Source organism: Schistocerca serialis, chromosome 3, assembly GCF_023864345.2.
Source record: "Schistocerca serialis cubense isolate TAMUIC-IGC-003099 chromosome 3, iqSchSeri2.2, whole genome shotgun sequence".
NCBI lineage: Eukaryota > Metazoa > Arthropoda > Insecta > Orthoptera > Acrididae > Schistocerca > Schistocerca serialis.
The window spans coordinates 1,056,365,767-1,056,372,276 of NC_064640.1; the positions used below are offsets into that span (position 1 = coordinate 1,056,365,767).

Genomic DNA, 6,510 nt, shown 5'->3' on the forward strand with positions numbered 1-6,510 from the left:
TTCAGTTTCGGTTCGAGTTCAGTTCCAGTACAGTTCAGTCGGTGCTGAAGACCGTCATGCAGGAATAGACTACATCGTACACAGAAGCACCAAGCCCGCCGCTGTAATGGAATAGCAAGCAGCAGCCTCGCCGCCAGAAGACAGAAGTCAGAAGGTATTTGAAGACTGATTTTTACGTACCCGGGTGACTCGTGAGGACGGGAAGGAGACGGCCTCACATCAGCAGTCACCTGTGAGCTGGTGATGAAGATCTGACAGCCGAAGACTGGCAAGCTGGAGTCTGTTGTTCGAGTCCAGGACGCTGGCCCTCGCACAACTCTGACACACGCGGCTGCATAGAGAAGAGAAACACTGGGACGCCACATCCGAGGTATCACCATCCAATTCATGACTTCGTTCTCAATAATTAAACGGGCCACCTCACGATGCGTGTCCCAGTCAACTGGGCGAAACAGCGACACGAGATACACACCGCCAGGCATAATCAGACGCCGCCGCTCACACAGAAGAGGCTTCGCAAACGACACAGCTGCCACTCTCCCAGCCAGAACAATCCAGTAAGGAAACCATTGTACAAATCTTCAATAAAAGTTATCTTATGTAAAATGCTGTTTCATTCTACCTCATACCCGAGCCAAGGAAGAACCCACCATGCCCACGTGTTGTTAAGAGAGGAAAAGTAATTTATTTAGTGTTTTTCATCCTGACATAATGTTTTGGAATCAAATGCCCTTTGCAGTAATGCTCATCCTGACAATTGACTAGCATCAAAAGACATCACCCAGTTACATTATGGAAATCTAGAAAAACGGAATCAATACGAAATCCTTTGTAGATTCCACTCAACACATCTTTGAGTATACAGCTACTTCTGTTTCATAAGAACGATGTGTTTTAAATCTTCGAGGTAAAAGTTTGATCACAATATATGTTCCAAAATCCGACTGCATATCGACGTTAATGCTAGGGTTCTGTAATTTAGTGGATTACTCCTATTGCCGTTCTAGAGTATTAGTGTGACCTGTGAAATTTTCCTGTCCTTGTGTACGGATCTTTCGACGAGCGAGCTGTTGTTTATATTGTTAATTGTGAAGCTATTGCATCAGCGTACTCTCATAGGAACTTAATTCACTTACATTCCGGACCGTAAAACTTGCTTTTATTAAATGATTTGAGTTGCTTCACTACTCCGAGGGCATTTAATGCAAAATTATTCTTGTTGTTGGCAGCTGTTCTTGATTCAAATTATGAAATATTTGATACGTCTTCTTTGTTGAAGGAATTTCGGAGAGCTTTGTTTAGCAAATCTGCATTGCTAGTACTGTCATCGATATTATTTCCTTTGTTATCGCGCAAGAAAGCGCAGATTGTGCCTTCTCGCTACATATATAACATACGAGCAAAATCTCTTTGGATTTTCTACCAGGTTTCGAGGCAAAGGTCCTTTATGGTAAGTAATAAAAGCATTTCATGTTGATATCCGCACTAAATTTCGAGCTTTTGTAAAAGATCGGCCATTTTGGGTGTTATGCGTCCGTTTAAGTTTGGCATGCTTTTTCGTTTTTTCTGCAGCGGTGTTACGATCTGGTTTGTGTAGTCGTTTTTTAATTTGTTTGGTATAAATCTTTCAATTGCTGTCGATACTATTTGTTTGAATTCAAGCTATATCAGGTTACATAGTTAATTAAGGAGGAATGGAAATTGTCTCTCAGGAAACAGTGAAGCGAATTTTTATCTGGTTTTTTGAATAGAAGTATTTTTAGTGGCTTTTGGAGTTAAGGTCCTTAGGCTCGCTACAACAACCCTGTGTTCACTGATTGCTGTATCTGTTTTGATGCTCGTTACTCGCTCAGGATAATTGGCTCCTAAGAGATCAACAGTGTTTTTACAATCATTTAGGATTCTAGTAGGTTGGTCAACTAATTACTTGAAATAATTTTCAGAGAATGCGTTTAGCACAATTTCGCATGATGTTTCATGGATACCTTCGGATTTAAACACGTATTTTCACCAACACATCGAGGGCAAGTTAAAGTCACCACCAACTATAACAGTATGAGTCGGGTACGTGTTTGAAATTAGACTGAAGTTTTGTTTCAACCTTTCAGCAAGTGTATTATTTCAGCTGGGAGGTCAGTAAAACGATCCAGTTATTATTTTATCCGGTTGTCGAGAATGACATGTACCCATACTAACTCACAGGAACTATCTACCTCCATTTCGGTACAAGATAAACTGCTTCTAACAGCAACAAACAAGCGACTGCCACCTGTATTTACCCTATCCTTTCTGAACACCGTTAGGTTCTTCGCAAAAAATGTCGCCCAAGCATAATTTTAAGTACCTATAACGATTAGAACATCAGTACTTTCTATTAGCTACCTGCAGTTGGCTCCACCCTGTGCTCTTCATGGCAGCCGGAAGGACCCGTTCCACATCAGGATTGGCCCCACCGGGTATGCACACGGGCTTTCTTCCCTTCCTTGGCAGCCATATCCCTAAGGGTCTCCATAACGCGCCTGACATTGGACCTCCCAGCTACCAATGATCCAACCCTTTGTGAGTGCCCGGATCTTGCAGGCCGAGAAGTTTCCTTTGAAATAGGGCAAGCGACTGCATCTGACTGAGGAACATTGTCTGTTGTGGATTGGCAGGAGCCAATCCACGGGGTTTGGAGGAAGCCGAAAGGCGCGCGTTTAGCTCACGCAGGCTGGCGTGAAGTCTGGAACAGGTAAAGTAATTATACTATCAAGAAAAGTACGTAGCTGCTGGAATACTTAACTTTAATCCATAATTGGTGAACATCGCTCTGACGGTACATGCATCATAAGATAAATAGCAATTGATAATGGTGCCTTGCTAGGTCGTAGCAAATGACGTAGCTCAAGGCTATGCTAACTATCGTCTCGGCAAATGAGAGCGTATTTTATCAGTGAACCATCGCTAGCAAAGTCGGCTGTACAACTGGGGCGAGTGCTAGGAAGTTTCTCTAGACCTGCCGTGTGACGGCGCTTGGTCTGCAATCACTGATAGTGGCGACACGCGGGTCCGACGTATACTACCGGACCGCGGCCGATTTAAAGGCTACCACGTAGCGAGTGTGGTGTCTGGCGGTGACACCACATTGATATATCGTTGTATCCGAATAAGAATACTGAAGATAGTAGTTTCAGAAACATGCAAACAAGTTGTTAAAATATAAATTGTCATCTTATATCTCGTACTTAGATGCAAAATCCTGCGGAATGGAGGAAGATTAATACGTGCATCCCATGGCGACATGCACGGTGCAGTGTCTTTACCTTCAAATGCTAAAGAAAACTTATGTAATACATACTTTACTGAACATGTAAACTTCAATAAAACGTTAAGATAAACTTCAATGGTAAAGTTAATGCTAAGATGATAATGACATTCAGTATGAACGCTGTCCTACGAAACACTTCATTTCCGTACCACATAATGAATGGTTCTAAGTAGTGGAACAGTAACTTGCGATAATGAGAGGCAATAGCGAAAATAATTCCGTATCTGGGATTATTTTCTAACTATTTATTCCTAAAATTCTTTTCAGATGTATCTAACCACATATTTTAATTCACTTTCACCTTCATGCGTACTGAGCATTACGGACTTAATGGTAATCAGACAAATAGGTTCGTACGTAGAGACAAAACACGTAATTTAATTGGGATGCTTGTTTTACTTCTGCAGTTTTACATTCACGCTACGAACGCAAAACAAATCGAAATCGATCTCTCTTGATTCTCTAAAAAATTTAATTCGATTGACAACGGATATAAGGCGATCTGTTTTGCTTAGCATATATCCCGAAGAATTAATCTAAGATAGCGAAGGGTCGGAGGGTTGCAGATGAGCCGTTTAACAGACCTGTTTCCTTCGACCGTATATTTACTGCTTGTAGGAACATGCACACACCTGAACTGGAGTTAAAATTTAGCAGCGCGCACTCTCGATTGCTGCATCTACGCTAGTTTCACGTGGTTTAGCGGAGAGGTATCCGCTGCTCGTTTTGTCAGTCTCATGAGGCTCATGCTGAGAGCATCGTTAAGTGTAGATCCACTGAATGTGTGTGTGTTCATCGCAAGTCCGGTTAAAGGATCGAAGTTTTCTAATTAGTTGCTGCGTTTGCCCTACTGGCCCAAAAATAGAATACAATAAAGGTCGAATTGCTGTATTTGACTGTCCCAAAATATTACGCCACGAAGCTTAACAATTATTGCTCCTTTGAATCATCGCACAAATTCCGAAGAGCTAGTTTTGAAACAAGCGACCACGAAATACGAAATCAACAGAAATCGTTCATCAGAGGAAGCACGTTGTTGATGCATGAGACAGTGCGACATTCTACACAGATTACTCGTATCAAGCGATTGGAAAAGAAGTGCAAGGCATTACCGTATTCAAGAGGGGTCGTCGGCTGCATGCACATAATTGCAGGCCAGTATTACTGTAATTCATTCACGAGAGAAGTGGCTTACAAAAATTTTGTTCGACAGATTTTTAAGAATTGCTTATCACTCTGGAGCCTTTGTCTGGTTTGAGTAATATAAGTGAGTGAGAAGATTCAACTAAGGTCGGTACGTTTCGTCGAAGGATTCTCGAGTTGTCGCGAGAACGTTACGGTATGCTCAAAATACGTACTCTAGTCGCAGACGCCGCAAGATGTTGTACATCACGAAGAAGGTACTGCAGAAATTTCAAGAGCATACATGTCGAAGAACGATGGGCAACATATTCTCACAAAATGCTAAATACTGGGAAATCAGAACAACTGGATTCGTTACGATGGTTTGTTTACAGGAGACCTTCCCTGTTCCACGTGCGAATACAAAAAGGAAGGCAGAAGTGCTGAAACACTCTGTGCCACACACCGTAAAGCGGTTTGCGGAGCATACGTGTCGAAGCTGAGTGATGCACGATTCACAGGAGATTCCCAAGCTAAAATACTAAGGAAATACGCGTATAAATTTTGGAAGTGGTTTCGACAATGCTCGGATTCACTTACTCTCATTAGCACACACAGCATTCAGTAGTAGCAGCTTTTGAAATTGTTGCCTACAGTATCACATTTCAGCGTGGACTTGTTATGATGGCTGAATATGGATTGGTCGCTTACCTCCATTGTTTTTCGTCACAAGTCTGCTTCTCTTCAACAGTTAACCTTCTTTCAAAACCTTATTTAACTTCTAAGTGCTAAGAACGACAGCAAACTCTGTAATCACTGTATTCCTCTCGAAGAACTCCGACACACGCCCGGATGACTTGAGCTCTCAAAGCAGACAGGTGCTAACCAACGGCAGAGTCACGTCGCGCGATTTTCTCATTGTTGTGAGCCTGCCCTGGAAATAATATTGGTGATGATGACAAGCGTCCGCATTATTGGGTTTTGTAAGACTGATTTTAGCGTTTTTGGACTCCTTCAATTGAAAGTGTAATGGACTCCCATATTAACATAGAAACGGTTATTATATTTTTGAGAGGGCCATTCTAGTTCTTTGTGGCAAGTGAGCTACTAATTAGTAGCTCATTTGCCACAAATGCCGTACAGTCTAGAATCGGTATGCCGATGAGGAAAAATCGCCGTGGGCATTCAGGAAATCATCCCACCGACGCATCAGACCGGAGATAACCGTTAGCTAAAACAACAAGTCTGCTGGTTGACGAAGTCCGTAACTACCTGATACACATCCTCCGACAGGTACAGCTGATTTGTAAAGGTCTTATTTTAAGAGAGCGCTGGCGTGATAATCCATCGGGATGAGAGCAGTACTACAGGCCGGGTGTTCAAGTGGCTCCCACTTACCTTGGCGTGACTTGTACATTACGACATTTTCGATGTGGGGACGTGCGTTATCATGAATCAGCAGCTCCGTATGATACTTCCTGGCAGATTAAAACTGTGTGCCGGACCGAGACTCGAACTCGGGACCTTTGCCTTTCACGGGCAAGTGCTCTACCAACTGAGCTACCCAAGCACGACTCTCGCCCCGTCCTCACAGCTTTACTTCTGCCAGTACCTCGTCTCCTGCCTTCCAAACTTTACAGAAGCTCTTTTGCGAATTTTTTCGTAGTATTGGATCAGAAATTCTATTTAAAAATCATGTTTTGTAGCAACAAGTCCTATTAGTCCCCACTTTTTCTGTGTAAGTTCAATGTAGCTCCCTTTTAGACCTTTAAGAAAGATTTAACCGTTTTGCGGTATGTTGCACAGTGGAATAGTAAGTAGTGTACGGATAATATTTTGTTATGAACCGACAGAGACGGCTAACTGGGCCGCAACTGCTACCGGCTTCGTAACGATGTTGTAACTGAATGTCAACGTTGGAGACCAAAAGTACAAACAATCTACGAGCGCATTTCATCAGACTATGCGACTGGGAAACCGAGAACAACCGATTCAGCATTTCGGCAACAGTGCGGAACAGACAGAACGTGCTACATTAACGAGGCTACGTGTAGTAACTTCACTTAGAGGTGTCATAAGAA

At 42.7% G+C, this 6,510-nt stretch overlaps 1 non-coding gene across 1 annotated transcript; it reads right to left on the reverse strand.

Moving 5' to 3' along the window:
* Positions 1–5,925: 5,925 nt before the first annotated feature.
* On the reverse strand, positions 5,926–6,000 carry Trnas-uga (transfer RNA serine (anticodon UGA)). Its single transcript has one exon. It is a non-coding gene; the product is annotated as a tRNA-Ser (tRNA).
* Positions 6,001–6,510: the final 510 nt, after the last annotated feature.